The sequence below is a fragment of the Stegostoma tigrinum genome, chromosome 5 (assembly GCF_030684315.1).
Source record: "Stegostoma tigrinum isolate sSteTig4 chromosome 5, sSteTig4.hap1, whole genome shotgun sequence".
NCBI lineage: Eukaryota > Metazoa > Chordata > Chondrichthyes > Orectolobiformes > Stegostomatidae > Stegostoma > Stegostoma tigrinum.
Window position 1 is genome coordinate 4,229,873 of NC_081358.1, and position 19,901 is coordinate 4,249,773.

Here is a 19,901-nt window from a genome sequence, read left to right on the forward strand (position 1 = left end):
CAGGTGGTACAGCCGTGCCATGGGGTCTCACGCACAAATTAGTTTTCCGTAAGGGAGTGTGGACAGAGCCAATCTCCTGGAATCACCAGCATCCTGATTGTGTATTAGAGGGGAAGAAGAAGAAAGCAGGAGTGGTAGTGATAGGGGAAAAGCTTTTCTGATGAAGGGTCTAGGCCCAAAACATCAGCTTTTGTGCTCCTAAGATGATGCTTGGCCTGCTGTGTTCATCCAGCTCCACACTTTGTTACCTTTACAAGCTGAATGGGTTCCATCTGAACAGATTTGGGGCTGATTTCTTTGCAGGGCATTTTGCTGCAGCTGTGGCAAGGGCTTGAAAAGAACTTAAAAGGAGTGTGGGAGCCAAGAGTGAAAAATAGAAGAGAATGCCAGGGTTTGCAAAATACCTGGGGAAACAGTCGATGGTAGCATAGCGAATCGCAGGAATTGGACAAATTCATAGTAAGGTCAAAAGAAATGAAATCCAAAGCAGAGTTACTGTGTGTGTATTTAAATGTGCAGATTACAGCCAATAAACCACGGTAGTTCGAGACACAGGTTGTGATGTCACATGTGACAGGAACCTGGCTGAAGGAAGGAGAAGTCTGATCGTTAAATATTCCTGGGTAAAGGTGGTCAGGAATGATAGGAAAGAGGAGGGTGTTGCAGTATTGGTTATGGATTGATTCAACAGGTGCTGGAGAAAGAGCATGTCTGACGGTTCAAGGACAGGGTCAGTTTGACTGGGACTAAAAAATAAGAACATAACAGCCAGGAGTAGGAGTAGGTAGTTCAGCCCTTTGAGCCATTTCCTATGATCAGGACAGATCGCATCCCAGCCTTAAATCTACTTTCCAACCTGCTCTCCAGAACCCTTCAACCTATTACTCTTTAACAATCTGTCTATCCCCTCCTTTAATTTACTCAGTGTCCCAGTGTCTGCCACATTGAGGTGATGAGGTTGACAGATAATGACTGTTTGAGAGAAGTGATTTCTCTTCTTCTCTGTTTTAAAGTTGTCTGTTATTCCTAAAACTATGACTTCTCATTCCCGATTGTACAACTGAGGAAACATCCTTTCTATGTCTACTTTGACAATCCCATTTAGCATCTTGTATACCTCAATTCTCATTCTCATTCTTGTAACCTCCAGACAGCATAGGCCTAAATTGCTTCATCTCTGTTCATAAGACAAAGCTCTCATCTCTGGATTCAACCTAGTGAACCTCATCTAAACTGCCCCCAAAACAATTCGATCCCTCCTCAAATATGGGAACAAAATGGGTATAATTACATCGCTCAGTGTAGTCTATAGATCACTAACTGGTTCAAAGGGTGTAGAAGAGCAAGTATGCAGAGAAATTAGAGAAATACCAACATTATAGGATGGATATAATTGGAGAACTTCAATGATCCAAATATAGACTGAGATACTGGTAGTTTGAGAGGCATATCCCTAGTTCCTTGAATGTGCTCAGAAGAGTTTCCTACAGAAATATATGTTTAGTTCAACAAGAAAGGATGCAGTGTAGGACCCAGTCCTCTGAAGTGAGGCTAGCCAAGTGGATAAAGTGTCAAGTGGAGGGATGTTTAGGAAACAGTGAGAATGAATCATATGTTTTAGGAAATGATTTGCAACAATCTAGAGTGAGACAAATCAATTGGTGGAGAGCTGATTTCAGTCAGGCAAGAGCATGGTTGACTGGCACAAGAGGTTGGTAAGAAAAACAGTAACAAGGGCAATGGGCTGCCTTCAAAGTGGAGATGGTTCAGGTACAGATGATGCATGTTACCTCAAATGGAAAAGGTAAGAAGACAAGAACTCCAGAGTTCTCTAGATGACAAAGGAGGTATAAATTAACAATGGAAAGAGAAAAGTGTGTGTATGACAGGTGTCAGGCTGATAATACTTTTGAGAACCACCATGAATACCAAGAGTTTGGGGGAGCTGAAAAGCAAATAGGAGGCAGCAAAGAGAAAAGACTAGCAGCTAAAATAAACAGAATCTGAAGGTCTTCATAAACAAGAAGAGAGTGGTTAAAGGAAGAGTAGGGCTGATCAGAGACCAAAAAGCAGATTTACACATGGAAGCAGGAGGCAGTGTCATGTGCTACATTAACAATTTGCACCAGTCTTTTGAAAAGAGCAAAATGGTATTCAGGCTATGGTGAGAGAAGAGGAAACTCAGTCAGTGGGAGATTCAAAATCAGTGAGAAGCAGGTCTTTGACAGACTATTGGTATATAAAGCTGATAAGTCACCAGGACCAGATAAGGTGCATTTGAGAATTTTGATGGCAGTGCCGATAGAAATTGTGGCTTCACTAAATAACTTGCTGGAGTGGTTTGAAGAAGTGAATCACTCCATGAGGATAATGCTGTTGACAAGATTCTCACTGTTTATTAGATGGCATTTTGAAATACTGTAACACAACAAACTTGAGGAGAGTTGTGGGGCCTGCAATGGAAGGGTCAGTAACAATATGAATACAAGATTGGTTGAGTGAGTGGAAACAGAGAGTTGTGCGGTGTGGATATCTTTGGAATAGACAAAGGATGAGGTGGAGTTTCACCGCGTGAGTGTTTGGGTGCGTCTTTCTTTTCCCGATACATATTAATGATCTAGATCTTGGTGTGCAGGGGACAATTCCAAAGTTTGCAAATGAGACAAAACTTGGAAGCATTGTAAACTGTGAGTATGACTGTGTGGACCTAGTGCAGGGTGCAGATAACTTTGTGGAGTTGGCTAGGTTGGTGGCAGATGAGATTCAATTCAGAGAAGTGTGAGGTGATGTTTCTTGATGTGAAAGAAGACAGTATAAAGTAAGAGGTTTAATTCCACAGGGGTTGCAGAAACAGTGGGACCTAGATGTATACATGCACCAATCATTGAAGATAGCATTGGGGAAGTGAAGACAGCAATAAATAAAGCATACAGCCCTCCTGGCTTTTACTTGTAAGGGCAGAGTACAAGAGCAAGTAGGTGATGCTGAACTTACACAAGAAACTTGTTAGACCTCAGCTGGAATATTGTGTGCAGTTGTGGATACCATATTCTTGGAAGGATGTGAACTCATTGTAGAGAGTGCAGAAATGATTTACAAGAATGATTCCAGGAATGAGAAACCACGGTTATGAGGACAGATTGAAACGATTGGGATTGTTCTCCTTGCAGAGAAGGAAGAAACTTGATAGAGTTTACCAAAAATCATGAGTGGGCTGGATGGAGTAGATAGGGAGAGGCTGTTCTCACTTGTACAAGGAAAAATTGAGAGAGGGGGTAGATGTAAAATGATGTACTAAAGAAGTAAGAGTGATGTGAGAAAAAAGCTTTTCACTGAGTGAGTAATTAGGGTACGGAATACATTGCCTGGAAATGTGCTGCAGGCCGGCTGAGGCATTCCGGAGGGTACGGATAGTTATTTGTGTAGAAATAATGTGCAATGCCAAGGGGAGAATGCAGGAGAATGGCACTAGGTAATGAAGCTCAATTGAATGTTTGGTGCAGGTAAGATGGGCTGAATGTAATACTTCTGTGATTCTGTGGATCAGTGCAGCACAGAAACCTCAACATATAAAGAGAGAGCAATAAAAAAAATCCTTCCCCCCTCTCTGCCTCCTTGATCTGCCTTCTTCTCCTTCCTCTGCCTCCTCACTCTCACTCTGCCCCTCTCACATACTCTCTTTCTGATCCTCTGCCCCCTCTTGCCCCGCCATCTCTCAGTCTCTGTCTCTTGTGTTCTCTCTCTTGCACTCTGTCTGTTGCTTGTTTGTGTTCTCTATCTCTCATTCTCCTGTTCTCTCTCACTGTCACATTCTCTCTTTCGTTCACGCTCTTTCGCTGTTTCTGCTGCTTTCTGTCTCTGTCTCCCTTCTCTTTGCGTCTGTGTGTCTATGTGTTTGCCTGCATCTCTCTACTTCTCTTGCTTCTCTTCACTGGTCGTCTCTCTGTCCCTGTATCTGTGTGTGTGTGTGTGTGTGTGTGTGTTGTGTGCGACGTAAGTGTGCGACATGGTCTATTGCGCTGTGTGTGTATGTCACCTTTGTGTGTGCCTGCTTTGTGTCTCACTTGCTGTGTTTGTTGCACATGTGTGTTTATGTCATTCTGTGTGTGTGTGTGTGTGTGTGTGTGTGTGTGTGTGTGTGTGTGTGTCTCTCTCGCGTTCTCGCTCTTGCGCTCTCTCGCTCTCTTGCTCGCGCTCTCTCTCTCTTGCGCCCTCTCCCCCTCCCCCACTCCCCCTCCCCCACTCCCCCTCCCCCACTCCCCCTCCCCCACTCCCCCTCCCCCACTCCCCCTCCCCCACTCCCCCTCCCCCTCTCCCCCTGCCCCTCTCCCCCTGCCCCTCTCCCCCTCGCTCTCTCCCGTGCTCTCCCGTGCTCTCCCGTGCTCTCCCGTGCTCTCCCGTGCTCTCCCGTGCTCTCCCGTGCTCTCCCGTGCTCTCCCGTGCTCTCCCGTGCTCTCGCTCGCTCTCGCTCTCTTGCTCGCGCTCTCTCCCTTGCGCCCTCTCCTCCTCCCCCCTTCCCCCCTCCCCCCTCCCCCTCTCCCCCCTCCCCCTCTCCCCCCTCCCCCTCTCCCATGCTCTCGCTCGCTCTCGCTCGCTCTCGCTCGCTCTCTCTCGCTCTCTCTCGCTCTCTCTCGCTCTCTCTCGCTCGCGCTCTCTCTCGCTCTCTCTCGCTCTCTGTCGCTCGCTCTCGCGCTCTCTCGCTCTCTTGCTTGCGCTCTCTGTCTCGCGCCCTCTCCCCCTCCCCCTCGCTCTCTCCCGTGCGCTCTCTCCCTCTCGCTCTCCGGCTCCCCCTCGTGCTCCCTCTCTCTCTCTCCCACACAATCTCTGTGGAAACACCAAAGAAGTGACAGCGAGCTGTTGTCCATTCATCTTTTTACAACACTCCTGTTGTTGGAGGAATTGAGCACTGTCAAAGCCAGTGAAAAGGTAAATTCACAACCTGTGAATAAATGAGAGCATTGCTGTGCAAACAGCCTTGTGTCAACAGCAAAGAGCTAAAACGAAATGAATGATACTGAAAAAACAACTCATCTCCAGTGGTCCAGACTGGTGTTACTGTTTCATTTTTCTTTGTCCAACATTGATATTCATTTCTTGCCTGTCTTTGTGTGTCTGTTTGTGAAGGAAGGGAGATTTTAAAAGAGGTAGAGTTCAAGTTATAGAGAGTTCTGATATTCTAATTGCCATTGGTTAAAGACTATTTGTTAAAGGACTGTTATGGTTTTACGGACAGAAACTTGGTGAGTATTTTAACTTGAGTTTATCACTCAGCTAAATTAGGGACTTTAGATCGTTTGATTCAACTTTACTTTAGGAAAAATAACCTTTAAGATATAACAGTTACAGTAAGGGCCTTTGTTCATTTTAACTATTTTTCAGAAAGTGGATGAAGAGGCTGTAATTTATTGGTGAGTTGTGGTAGGGCAGATGGGCAGGGTGGAACGCAGTTCCTGTGTGACTGGGGGAGTGGGGAGCGGGGTCAGGTCCTGCCATTGGGGGAGTGGGGTGGGGCAGGCCCTGCAGTGGGGGGGTTGGGGTTTGGGGGTTGGGGTTCGAGCTGAGGACCAAGAGAAGGTTTAAGTTCCTAGACACCGCAGTGTTTAAATTGGAACAAAACAAAAGACATAAGTAGCAGCCAAATATTTTTACAATAACTGATGCATGAGCACATGACACGTCATCACCATATCATTCTTTCATAGCTAAATGATGCCTGTTTGTCTCCAATATTGAAGTCATTCATAATATCTGAGAAGCTTTAAGAGGTGATAACACACAGCTGCAAATCTTTGAAGTAAAAACCTAAGGTGTTACATTAACTAATTGACCCAGGGGTTATTATAATGGAATTCACTATGTTTATCCCCTCTGTAGTAGCTCCTGAACTTCTGCAGCTTTAACCTGGAGTGTCTACATTAACTTTGCAACTTTTCATTACTTCAGTTTTCCTGTTCCCAGTGAAATGCTTATTCTACTGTTGAAAATTTGAAACTTTTTGCTCCCCTTTGCAGTCTCACTATGAAACATGGGGGTCACTTGCTCCTTCTCCTCCATTCAGTGGATCTTGATAGACACGTTTGTGGTCTCAATCGCTATCTGTAACCAATAACACGTGACTCCCTGTTCTATTAAAAAAGACTTACCCATTCAGTCTGAATCGATATAAAACTCTGGCCTCAACTACCTTCTATGAAAGAGAATTCCACATGCGGAATTCCCACATTCCACTGAGGGGGAAAAGGATCCATCATCTTTGTCTTAAAAGGGACATCACCCATTTTTATGTCCCCTAGTTTTAGTATCTCCTCCATGGCGAAACTGGTATCCACCCTCAGGATCTTAGTTGCTTAAACAAGGTCACCTCATTCTTCTAAATTCCAATGGATATAGACCTAACATGTTGAACCTTTCTTATTTAGATTCGCTCTTTATATCTGGAATGTGTCAAATGAACCATCTCTGAACTGATTTTAAAGTAAAGGTATATTTTTTCAAATCGAGTTCACAGCTCAATAGTACTCCATATGTTCCCTCAGCAACAGCCAGTACAGCTGCAGTGAAAACTTCTTACTTTGTATTCCACTCCCCTTGCAGGACAAGCCCAGAATGTTCCAATTGTTTTCCTACTTACTTAGAGTCATAGAGACATACAGCACAGAAACAGACCCTTCAGCCCAACTCATCCATGCCAACCAGATATCCTGAATTAATCCAGTCCCATTTGCTGGCAGTTGGCCCATATCTCTCTAAACTCTTCTCATTAGTATCGCCTTTTAAATGTTATGATTGTACTATCCTCTGGCAGCTCATTCCATACATGTGCCACCCTCTGCATGAAGAAGTTGCCGTTTAGGTCCCTTTGATATCTTACCCCTCTCACGTTAAACATATGCCTTTAGTTTTGGAAACAGTAGGAAAAAGACCTTGGCTAGTCACGCTATCCGTGCTGCTCATGATTTTATAAACATCTATAAGGTCACCCTCAGCCTCTGGAATAGTTCCAGCCTATTCAACCTCTCCCTATAGCTCAAACCCTCCAACCCCAGCAACATCCTCATAAATCTCTTCTGCACACCTTCAAGTTTGACAATATCTTTCCTATAGCAGGGACACCCAGATCACTCTATAAACACTGAATATAGCCAAGACGTCCCACCTGCTTCAGTCTGGCACTGTTTCCTGCATTTGTTACTGTTCAGATCATCAGCAAGAGGTTGAGGACTGACCCAGCCTGGAGGAAGAGCGGGCCTTCAGATATTGCTTATTGTTCCACACGTAGGGACGACTTGTGTCCCATTGGTTATCCCTGTGAAATTCCCCTGGGGTTTGGGGGATATTAAAGGGGAGGAGATGAATTTGGTCACTGCCACCATGTAATTTGAGTGTAAGCCCAGGATCAGAGATCTTAGGCCCCAGGCTGAGCACATTGGCACCGGATTATTGGGCCTAATGGTCGCTGCACTGTCCTTACTTGTCTTGTAGTAACATTGTAGATCTCTTCAGTCTTTCATATCAATCGCATTGTGCATTGCCAGTTTTAACTTTATCTCCATTGGTGGCTGCATCTTTCGCTGCCTGGATATTAACCTTGTTCTGACCGCTTTCTTCTTCTTAAGCTGCTTATTAAAACCTATCTCTTTGACTTTCTCTTTGGTCACCTGTCCTTATACCTCTACCTTGGTGTCATATTTCTTTGTTGATGGTGATCCTGTGAAACACCTTGAGACATTTATGGTTTATTTTATGACACTGAAATGCAAGTTGTATTTGTCATGCATTAGTTATGAAAGTATTTAATGTTTCATGTCATGTACTGTCTTTGTACACGATCAGTTTAATTATTTTCTGTGCTCGCTTTTTTCTCCTCTGTAAATTGGAAATGAATCTTATACAAATAAATAACAAGTTTGTTCAGTCTGAACTAACATTAATTTGGCTTCTCAAAAGAATGATTAAGTTCATGAAAAGTCTGAAGGAATGGGACAATAACTGTTGTTCAGTTAAGGGTGAATCCTTTGTGTTCAGAAGCTGGCAAACATTTGGAAAAACATTCCAAAAACCATTTGCCCAGATATGTCTTGGCTCAGCGATGGCCTGCTCACATTCGAGTTGGAAGTTTGAGTGTTTCAAATCATACACCAGAATTTTCTGCATGAGGCAGGGAAACACAGGGAAGCTAGTTCCTTTTCTATGAGGATTCTGCCTTAACATAGCTTCAATCCTGAGAGGCTCGAGCATGTTTGAGTTCAGACCAGTTGTTTCTGGAGGCAGTGTGAAAGCGAGTGCTCAGACAGACAAGTGCTAAGGCAAGCTGATTAAAGGCTGAAGTCCATATAAGTTTTCTTAACATTATCTGTGAAAGTATCAAGTACCTCATTATCTACAAGCTTTATAATGTTGTTCATTACACCAGTACCTAACTCATTGTAAAATTGGGCTAGAAAAGCAATGGGCCCAAAACTGATGCTTGGATTGCACTCCTTCAAAACTCTGTCCAGTCTGAAAAGTATTTATCCATTTCTTCCTCTTCCTGTCACTGAGCCCATTCAATATCCATTCGGAATGTACAGTCACAATGGGGATATTCGTGGCATCTTCTGAATGCTTCCCAAAAATCCTTTTGTGTTTTTGTGCACTGCACCACCTTAAATAAACTTGACTGCCACATCATCAAATAATTGAGTTGGGTTATTCAGGGGTGGTTTTCCTTTAACAAATCCATGCTAGCTTTACTTCGTTGACTCATGTCTTTCTAAATGAAAATTTATTCCGTTCCTGCTAATAATTTCCAGTAAGGTCCTCATGAATGACACTAGCCTGCAGTTTGTTTGTTTGTTTATCCTCCGTCTCTTTCTTTGAATAGTCATATGAAATGATCAAATCAACTCTTTCCATCTATAGTACTGCCACTGAGCAGCAGTTTCCCTTTAGTCAGTGCAGACTGCCTTTAAGAAGTGGAGAGCTGCTAGAACACATGCAAGCTGCCTGAGGTTTGGGATGTTTGTATCTCAGACATACAGCAATGAGCAGCAAATTGTGCTTACTTCCTCAATGAACCAGGCAGGGCTGAAAAGAAGGTGCACGACTATATTTCATCTTTCATATTTCATAAAATGATTTGTTGTTCAATTTAATGTTGTGTGTTATTGTTATTTTGTCTTAATCTTTATTTGTTAATAGAGTAAGTGACTGAAGTTCTTTTTTTTGCACTATCACTTTGAATCTAAATCTCACAGTTCACAGTTGTCCTGAGACCCCTGTCCTTGTTTTACTTTTTTTTAAATTTCCTTTGTAATTGGAGAATACTAAGTTTGGATACTCACCCATTCTCTTCAAAAGGCAATGTCTAGTCTGAACTCTCTTTCCATTGCCATGTCATTGAGGCACCGTGACATTGAACATTTGGCCCATTGGATCCTCCAGAATAATCCAGTCCGTTCTATTGCCCACTCCATACTCAGCTCTGCAATATTATTTCCCTGAAGTGCCTGTGAAATTTCTCTTAGGTTATAGATCATCTCTGCTTCGATCACATTCATAGGCATCAATTTCTCTGTTTTACTATTCACCGGTTCAGAAAAGGATTCTTCATCACGTTACCCGAGTCTTTTCCTTAAATCTGTGTTTCCCATCTATTTGTACTCAAGTTTTCTTGATCATTGAAAAGCTGTATTAGCGTTTCTAATTTTGATACTTCCTGGTTTCTTTCCTTTAATTACTCTAAAGTGAATTATTCTGTGGCTATGTTTAGCTCGATAATTTGCAGAAATACGCTCCCCTTATTGAGTATTTGTGTTAGAAATTCCCTTCTTTCCTCCTTTTCACCCCATGTTTTTTCCACTCTATTTTAAGACAATTGTAGTCTTGTAAAATTGATACTCTATTGTTGTGGCATGGTTTTGAAACTTACCAACAAATTTGCACATTAATCTCCTCACCATTTGGAGTTCTTTCAAAAATCTCTACTGTCCCTTAAATTCAGCCAAATAAACTCAAGTTAAATGTTCTGATACTACCATGAAGATATGAGTTTTTTTTAAAAATTCGTTCAAAGGTCATGAGCATTGGCAGCGTTTGTCACCAGCCTTCAACTGTTGAGTCTGGTGGTGAACTGCCTTCTTGTGTCAGTATAAATTATTGTGATTTAGAGACAGAGGTTGGCCATCTGGGCCCTTGAGCCTGCTCCACCATTCAGTGAGATCATGATTGATCTATATTCAGCTCGACCTACACACCCTGTCCCCATATCCTTCAATTCATCCATCATCCTTGAATAAACCCTATTTCCAAGCATCCAGAATCTTCTGGGATTACCAAAGATTCATAATCATGTGTATGAAGGAATTCTTTCTCATTTTGAAAGGATAACAATATTGTTCCCATATATAGAACCTTACCACCATTATTTATTCATAAATAACACCCTACATGTACTCCTTTTCCTTCATCATCATTCTTGGTCACCAGAAATATTCAGAATTAACTCCTATCTTTTGCTTTATCCAAGTCTTTGTTAGTGCAGCAGCATCATAATTCCATGTGGCAATTTGTGCCTGCAGCTCTTTCTCCTTTGACAAGGAACTTTGGACTGGAAGATATAAATACAACAAAAACACATCCTGAAAAGTTAGATTTTAGAAGATTTCCTTTTCCCTTCAGGATATGTTGAACTGATTGAGGGTCAAATGAGACCTTCAGAATGGAACTTGAACACCAGTATTTGAAAACAAGCAATGGGAGTTGCATTGATTATGAAAAACTGTTGCTATTTTTCTGATATGTGCGGGGGAAATAACTTGAGTCCGTTTGTATTAGACAATGCTGAGAGAGTGGTGAAGAATCTAATAGATTAAGGATCATTATAATATTTTTTACAGCCAATTAACAATTTTTCACATTTTAATTTTAATTTAATATCCAAGACTTGAGAAAGATAGTGCTGAGATAAAAATTGGAAGACCTGGAAAAATCCAGAGGTAAACAGAAAACAAAATAGAAGCTGTTTTATGATGAAAACAATCAAAGGACTAACACCACTGCAATCTATCTAAATGACAGCATAAAATTCTTCCAATTTCTTGTTAGTCATCTTGACCTTGAAGGATTTATGTTAGTTATTTGGTGTCTTGGTCTGGTCTAGTAAGTATGTAAAGACAAATTTCGCAGTTAACAGACACCAGTTTCATAGTACTCATCAATGAACTCTCTTTAATGCTTTAGTAGTTTCATCCCTACCATTGTGAATGACAGGAACCAAAAGTGTAAGTAATTAATCCCTTATAAAAACATCAATTTGTATTCAAAACCTCACATCAAACACAGACTTTTTTTGTAGCTTCTTTTGAGTTGTCAGTCAAAGGGAACTTACAATTCATCCTCCATTGTGAATATAATAGGCTATAGAGCAGTAAAAAAGCTATAATGATAGCACTTAGTGTGATTTCAACAAACAACTGTTGAAGTTGCTATCATGGATTTCTTTTCAATTCAGCTTTCAGGAAAGCTTTTTGTTTTCAATTTTAAACATATTAAATCACTTCAAAGCTTGACAATTCTACAAACATGGTAGATCTGTCATAAGCATTTGTGTCTCAAAAGTTTGAACTCACTTATGATGCCTACTCGTGTTATTAATGGATAATATTGGCTCCTGTCTGAAAACCTGGTTTACTAGATCACATTTTTTTTGGTGTTAACAAGGTGGTTTTTCACTGAAGCATGACCATGCAGTATTGCACAGATTGTTTTAATGATAAAACAGAAGTTTATTAAGCAAGAAAATTAAGATAAAAGAGAATCAATCAACTTTTTTGTCTGTGACCCAAATTAAGAGTTTTAAACACAGTGAAGGTCTAATCCCAAAATATGCCATTATGAGCTTCAAAGAAGAAAATCCCTTGTACAGCACCCAAAAACACAGAGGGAAAATGTCGTTCCCTAAAACTTGGATAATCTTAAGGTAAATATGGCTTTGACTGTTAGACTGAAAGCTCTGATAGCCTCAGTCTGATACTATTATACACTGAGGCTTATACATACTTAGCTTCAACTAACCTCTTCAGGGCTTTATCCTAACAACTTTTGGGTTTAGCCTGTCACTTTCCCTAACTCAAAAAGGTAATGTAGTTTTACTATATTTCCCCTTCTTAAGGGCACTCCCTAAACATCCATCTATATGTAAGGTCTTCTCAGAACTGCTCAAAATCGAATAAAACTAAAAGAAAAAAATTCCATTTCACCAATGGGTGTTTTCCCAAGCTTCAAATACCATAAACCCGGAAATTTCCAGTCGACTTTAAAACACAATGATTTATCTTGCTAAGTAATAAACTATCCTAATGTTAATAAAAGCCCATTAGTGCTGCTAACTCTCTCACTGTTTGAGAATAAGCAGCTACTGCTACCTTGTTAATTGTTAAAAGTAACCTCATTACTTGTTACTTATTAACTTCAGGCACGTACCAAATCCATTTGCCACTGACCCCAATCTTAAAAGAAATGGCACTAATCATGATTTTTGTATACCTTTAATCTCACCCTCACATATTGTGGGTTAAGCCCTGATTGCAGTGTAAAATGTTGTTTGCTGATTTAAATTTGCATTGAATTCAAGTGGCCTGGTGAGTTGGGTTTCTTGTGTGAGACAAGTCCCAATCTTTTTTGCAAGTGAGGACAGAGTTCCCAGTGTGGTTCTTATCTGCCATTTTAAAGATCTCCTCCAAATACCTCTTGACTCGGTAAAAGTCTAGTGTACAATGTGATTTTCGCAGCAGCCTAATGCCACTATGGCCTCTGTCAACTCCTCCCCAATCACGTAACAAATGACTGGTCTGCCGTAATGTGCTAGAGAAGTTGGACGCTGAAATGATTATCTTTGCTTCCAGTGACACAGTGCAGTTCCTACACATCAATTCCATCCTTTTCCTCGGCAGTTGTCTGAGGCTGATCTTGACTGTTTGCAGCCTTGTCATATTTGCTGTTGAGGTGGTTTGCCCAGCCACACATCCTCTCCATCTCCCAGATGGCTTATTTCCAGCTCGATACCAATACTCAATTCCAAAACTGCTTCATTGACCCAGCTGCTGAAACCTTCATCAGTATGTTCATTATGGCTAGAATTGACTGCTGCAATGCACACTGACTCTCCCACACGCCATCTCCTGTAAACCTAAAGTCATTCAGAACTTTCTGCCCATGTGTGTACTAGCATTAGGCCCTATACAATATAGTTATTGTTATACAAATAAATATTTTTACCAGTAATATTTTGATTTTTCTACTGAGGGGTCCTCAATTTCTGCCAATCATCTGAAAGATTGAACTTCCCAGACTTACAGCACTCCCTAACTATGCTGTAAAATATTTGACCAGATTGACCCGAATTTCAGGAACAGAGCTTAATCCTTAACCTAATGATTCCAGATGGTATGACTGCCGGGTCAAATTGAGGTAGTCGATACTACTTGTAATGTACCATATAGTTGAAAATAAATTATTTTTCAGACCCCAGCAGATTTTTACGAAAGGAGAAATTGGCCCAGATATTTCTGTGGAAAAAGCATAGAGGAATTATAAGCACCACAAGTTATTGGGTAATTCAAACAAGGTCAGATTGGTGAGGATGATACTAATTGCTTGCAACAGAACATTATTGTGCAGGCTGATGCTAGGTGGAATTTAATACAGAGATGTATGAGGTTGGTTGGCTCGCCGAGCTGTTTTGTTTCGCATGCTCGGTGAGCAACCAACCTCAACACGCACAACCTGGGCTACAAATCTACTCCAAAACCTTATGGATGTATGAGATTATGCATTTTGGTGGGGGCGAATAGGAAGAGGCAGTGTAGATTTGCTGGTGTGGTTTTGAAGGTTTTGCAGAGCTAGAAGGCCCAGGGGTAGGGGGAGGTTGGTGGGATGTGTGACAGTTACATGTGTATCAACATTTAAAGCTGGCAGGGTGTAGCATGGGTGGAGCTAGCAAAGCATTTGGGATTGTGGGCTCATCTATTGAAGTATTGAGTACAAAAACGGCGAAGTTTTTACTGAACCTTGCGTGAAGCTAATGTTAGGTTGCATCCAGTTCCGGTATGGAATCCTCTGGGTCAGCTTGGAGATTTTAGAAGGTGTGTAGGGAAACTTAACTGAGTATGAGGTAAACATTCTGATTCCTGACAATGGGTTAACCTTTCACCGCTAAGTTCACAGAGTCTTTCAAATGAGTCTGTTTTCTTGACCATCCACATCTTTTACATACATTTCCATACCATGAATGCTCGGTCCGCCAGCCTGCTCAGATTAAGTTTACAGGTACAATCTTGGTAGCCAAAAATGGGAAACATGGGTTCATAAACCAGTGATGTGCGCTGATGGGGTTGATTTCCTCCTACAAGCTCAGGTGAGTTCGAATATTTCAGCAGGGTCATTCATAATTATTTCTTCGTGCAGGGACTTACAACGTAAGGGGTGAAGGCTGACCAGTTCAACCAGCTCATAAGAAATCTGAGTTATGTAGTCTTGCTCATTACAGTTAAACACTTACAGTATAAGTGATGAAGTCTGACCAGGTTCAATAGCCACACCAAGTGAGGCAGCCGTACTAACTAATGCCAATAAACCTGAGTGGGGCAGACAGGTGGACCCATGCTGAAAAGACATCTGAAATGAAAGAGTGCTCGACAGAAATGCTTACCAGAAAGGAATGGACCTTAAAAGATGTGGGTGAACTGGAAGTATCATGGTGAATGGAGGAATTAATCTGAGTTGCGAATGGCGAATGCATAAAGCTGGCTGGGAGTTACATAGTGGGATACACAGTTTGTGATTAAGTATGTTAGGGAGGGAGAATGAGCAAGTCAACTGAAGAAGGACTGGGCATGGCATAAAGATCTAGATGGGAGTGGGCTCAAAGTAAGACCAGGAACATTGAAGGAGATAGTGAAAGGGCTGATAGTCAGAAAGGTTATTGAAGAACGGCACATGCGATGTCAGTGGAAGGGAGAAGACTGTCTTGAGTATTGAAGGGAATAGTGTATTCTAGAGGGGATGGGGCAGGAGTGGAAGGAGAGCAACTCCAAGGAAAAAATGTACAACCACCAGCTCGACCTAAATCTCTTTTCAACATAAGGCCCCTCAGATAATGTACATTGCAAGTGGATAGAGCTGTTTACATATGTTCCTTCAGAAACACACCCACCTGAGAGAATTGAAATAGAAATGGAAAAATATAACAGTGCAAGCAGTCTTTAATGTCTTTGAACAGGAAGGAGGTCAGTGTCAAGGTTACAATGCTAACTGTTTCACACAGGGCCATGAAGCAATGAATTGATACCAGTAGCACATTGGTAGAATACAGATGATTATTTATCCTTTTGCAGTTCTGAAGCCAGGATCTGTTGAACTGCCCATACACGCTGACCTGCACAGCCACCTCTGTCCAGGACTGACTTCATCAGGAGGGATCCTTCAGGAAAAGTGCTTCCCTTCACTTCTGTACAGGCTTTAGGAGAATCTCTAGACAAACTGCAAGCATCATGTAACAGTAGTGCTGCCTTTTAACCTGGTCTCTGACATCTCCAGGGGTGGGTGGGGTGATGATGGTTGGCACACTCTAGGAAGGGAGGCAAGGTCCTTGAGAGAGTACAATGAAGAGTTATTTGAATAGTTCCATATGTGGGGGTCTTAGTTACCAGATTAGGATGGAAAGGTTTTGGTGGTTAACCCTGGAGTAAAGGAGATTGGATGGTTACTTGACAGAGATGTACAAAGTTATAATAGGCTTAGTTTGGGTGGACAGGTAGGGACTATTCCAATTGACTGATGGTATAAGGATCATCAGAAGCTTTAGGGCAAGGAATGTGAGACAAATGTGAGGAAGAGCGTTCTTACACAGTGAATGGTAACTCTTGTGCTATCGCTTTAAGGAGGGAACATGATAGTGAACAAATGATGGAGAAGTAACCCATGTCACTAGTAGCCAGTTTCAGTTCAGGTTGTAGTAAACCGAAGGGCATATAGCTGTTTTCCTCAGTACCAATATTTACGTTACTTCTATAACAAGTCTCGCTGATGAGTAAACCTATATTAGATCTTTAAAAAAGCAGCAGCTACATGTTTACTGTTCTTACTAAGATTTTAACTTTGTTATGAAAGTACAGAAATACAACAGTAACCACTTGGAACACTGTGCCCATGGTGCCAGAGGTGGAAGCAGGAACAGCCAATAACTTGGAAAGGAAATTGGCCAGGCACTTGAAGGAAATCAAATCTGCAGGAGATGCTGGGACAGAACAGGAGTGAGGTTGATTGAGTGTTTTCCCAGCATGGTCTCGATGGGCTGAACAATCTTCTTCACTGCCATAAATTACTATGACTATACAGGCAAGTAGTAAAATGATTTGAATAAAGCTCATGTTTGAATCAAACATTGCTTATGATTTCTCAAAAAGTAGAAAGCTAGAAATTATATCTTGCTACTTTAAATTAAAAGTAGATTAATAAGTTCAACTTTTTCTGTAGGCAGCACTTAGAAGTTGAGGCAGTATCTGAAAGTGAGAGAGATCACTAGCAGACTAGAAGGATCACATTTGTTCTGTTATTACCTGCCACGTTCAGTAAATCACTGGGATTATGTTGCCAGCATTTCTCACCTTTTTTTTAAAAAAAGTGCATTGTGACATTGCCTGTCAGGCATCTAAGTTCGTAGGAGTGATGTTGATATTGTGTATGGGCTTTAGAACTCTGGAGTAACCTTATAACAGCTCACTGAACTGTTTCGCACAGGGTATAAATAGCACAGTGTGGGTGGAGTTGAGGTGAAATGAGGAGTACATGTAAGTAAGTCTCCAAACAATGTAACAATAAAATCAGAACATAGTATTTCTCATTACTGGGTATAGTTGTGTATAATTGTATATAGTGTTGATGTGCAATTAATTGAGTTTGACAGAAGTGTAAGCTTAAAGACAGTACTTGACACTTACTCTTCCTCAGCGAGTCAGTCTTGAAACCTAATATTCAGGTATGGCCTCATTCTGAACTGTAAAAGGAGGATCAAGATGCAGAAGATCATGGAATGGGGTGGGGTGGTGTTCTGCCTCACAGGGGTAGTGTGTTGGAAAGCAAGCCCCGTTATTCCCAGAGCCCTCACATTTTATAGTATAAACACAATTCCCCAATTTACGTTTGCAGAAAGCACAGACTAAGTTTCTACACTTAGCAAGGTTTATGACAAATAAACAGATTCTGGCTGTAGTTAAGTTATTATGAACCATTGATATATAACTCAACCCCTGCAAACAGGCAGATAGAAAGTACCTTGATGTTCTGGTTAGAAGGCAAATATGGGACCAGAGTTCAATGTTCCCTTCCTACAGGCTGGCTGAGATGAACTACTTAGCTTACCAGGACTAGCTGTTCAGAATTCTGTCTCTTCTCGAGGTACCTTCACTTACATGCAGGAGGAACAAAATGACTGATTCACAACTCACTAAAATTGTTGGTTAAAAACTTAAAGCGTTTGGTGTGGGATAAAAAACTGGCTTTCTTCAGTCTTTACGTTTTTTTGGCTAAAAGAACAAAGTACAGAATCTTCCTTTCCAGAGGCCTGAAGGCTTCTGACTATCTCATGCACATCTCCATGCTGTTCAACTACCTGAGAACCAAGTATATTGTTGGTGGTCAGAATGTCTTTGTCGTTGACAGCTGGCCAAAACTCCTCCAACCAGCTATTGTTGCCAGCCAAATTCCCGGATGCCAGTTCATCTGCAACTAAACTTCCTCACATTGGTTCAACAAACACCAGTGTAAACAGCACTTAGAATGAATACTGAGTTCATAGTTTCCTTTCAACCATTGCCATTTCACCATCCGTATAAGTTACAGAATCATAAAACAATAGTATTACAGCATTTTCTACCCATCAAACATGTATCCGGATCTTTCAAACAGCAATCCAGTTCATTTCTGCCACCATTCTTCCCATTCTCCACATTCTCTTACTCTCTAAATAGAGTCATACAGATGTACCTCATATAAACAGACCTTTCAGTCTAACTCTAACATGCCAACCAAATATCCTAGACTAATCTCGTTCCATTTGCCAGCATTTGGCCCATATCCTTCTAAACCCTTCGTATTCATGTATCTATCCAGATGTCTTTTAAAAATCATAATTGTACCAGTTTCCCCACTTCCTCTGGCAGCTTGTTCCATACACACAACTGCACTCTCTGAGCGAAAAAGTTGCCCCTTGAGTCCCTTTTAAATCAGTCCCCTCTCATCTTAAACCTATACCCTCTAGTTTTGCACTCCCCTACCCTGGGAAAAGACCTTAGCTCTTCACCCTATCCATGCCCCTCGTGATTTTATGAACTTCTACAAAATCAACCCTCAGCCTGTGATGCTCCAGGGTAAATGACTTATTCAATTCCCTTTTCCAGGCCATTATTGAGTATGCCTCCACTGTCCTATCTAGCAGCACATTCCATAGACTACTGTTTCGATAAAACGTTTTGACTCCTATTGCCTGTGTTTCTTCTGGCAAATACCTTATACCTGTGACACCTAGGTACTTCACTTTTCACTATTGGATACATTTCATGATTGTAGACACATCCATCAAATCTCCTCTTACTCTCTGCTCATGAATCCAGTATTCTCTTGAATCCATTTATTTTGTTAATTTTGGTGTTCTTCCTTATTCCGCAATCTTTGAAAAAGTTGCAATCCACCTTCCCACTTTCCACACAATTTTTAATTTTTAAACATGTTCGACCTTTTTGTTCGAATTTTTTAAGCACCGGGAAATAGATGCATAAATTAATTTAGATTTCTCCAAGACTGAAATCTTCAGTCACATTATCTGCAGGGGTTTTTTTTTCTGTTGGGTGTTGAAAAGGGCAAAATTCTATGCAAAAGATTTTTTTCCACCCTCACCCCTCTGTTCCTTTTAGATCAAGACCCAATTGCAGAAACCCGAGGACATGTCACAGGCTGTCTTTTAAATGGAGGACCATCCAGTCGGAGGGACTGTTCTTTGAAAGAGATGTTAAAGTTGAGGTTATATTTGCTCTTTGCATTGTTATCAAAGATTACATTGGTACTATTTGTGCAAGAGCTACAGAGTTCGTCCAACAAACATGAATAAAATGGAGCATTTATACTCATTTGTCGTATTGATGCCTGTGACTTGCAGTTCCCAAACTATCTATTGTACAATCCTTTATTACTATAGTGATTCAATTTCAGTTGCTGTGAGGCATTGAGGACATAAAAGACTCTTTAGAAAGGCAAACCGTCTTTGTTTCATCCCAATAATTATAACATCAAAATTTGTACTCGTTCTTAACAGACAGTGCTGCCATCAACAAGGAACAACCCTGAACCATTCACCTATTGAGGGTTAATGAGAATTTGTTTAATGATGCATGTTGTTTGAATGGTGCTTAAAGTTCTTGGTTGAATGACCCCTTTTCAAATGGATTGATAGTCATGGACTTAAATTATAATCTAACCAGCATGTTTGTCTGGGTGATCCAACCTGTTTTACACAAATGTGTTAAGTTTAATAACCTGACTATTATGTTCAGTGGCACTTCAAACTATTTCAGTGAATTCTGTTTCAGTGTTCAACAAAATGCCAGTAGAAGTTAGAAGCTATCGAGATAGTTATTTACAGTGTCAGACTTTGTGTCCCTCTCGCTGCTCTTCTATATACTCTTCACCCTTCACATCTGGCAGTTGCACTCTGCTGTAAGCTTGCACCAAGTTTTCCTCTGACTGCCAGATGTTTACTTACTCAGGACCACTTCCTGTGGTCATTTATTGAACGTCTAACGTAAAAGAAGATAAACTGAACCAATCAACGTAACCCAGTTATTTTGAAATATTTCCCTCTCTGTTCC

General features: G+C 41.2%; 1 protein-coding gene across 4 annotated transcripts in view; it reads left to right on the forward strand.

The window, feature by feature from the left end:
• Window positions 1–19,901, forward strand: part of LOC125451703 (dual specificity calcium/calmodulin-dependent 3',5'-cyclic nucleotide phosphodiesterase 1A-like) — a 793,424-nt gene that overhangs the window by 241,625 nt on the left and 531,898 nt on the right. The window lies entirely within an intron of this gene.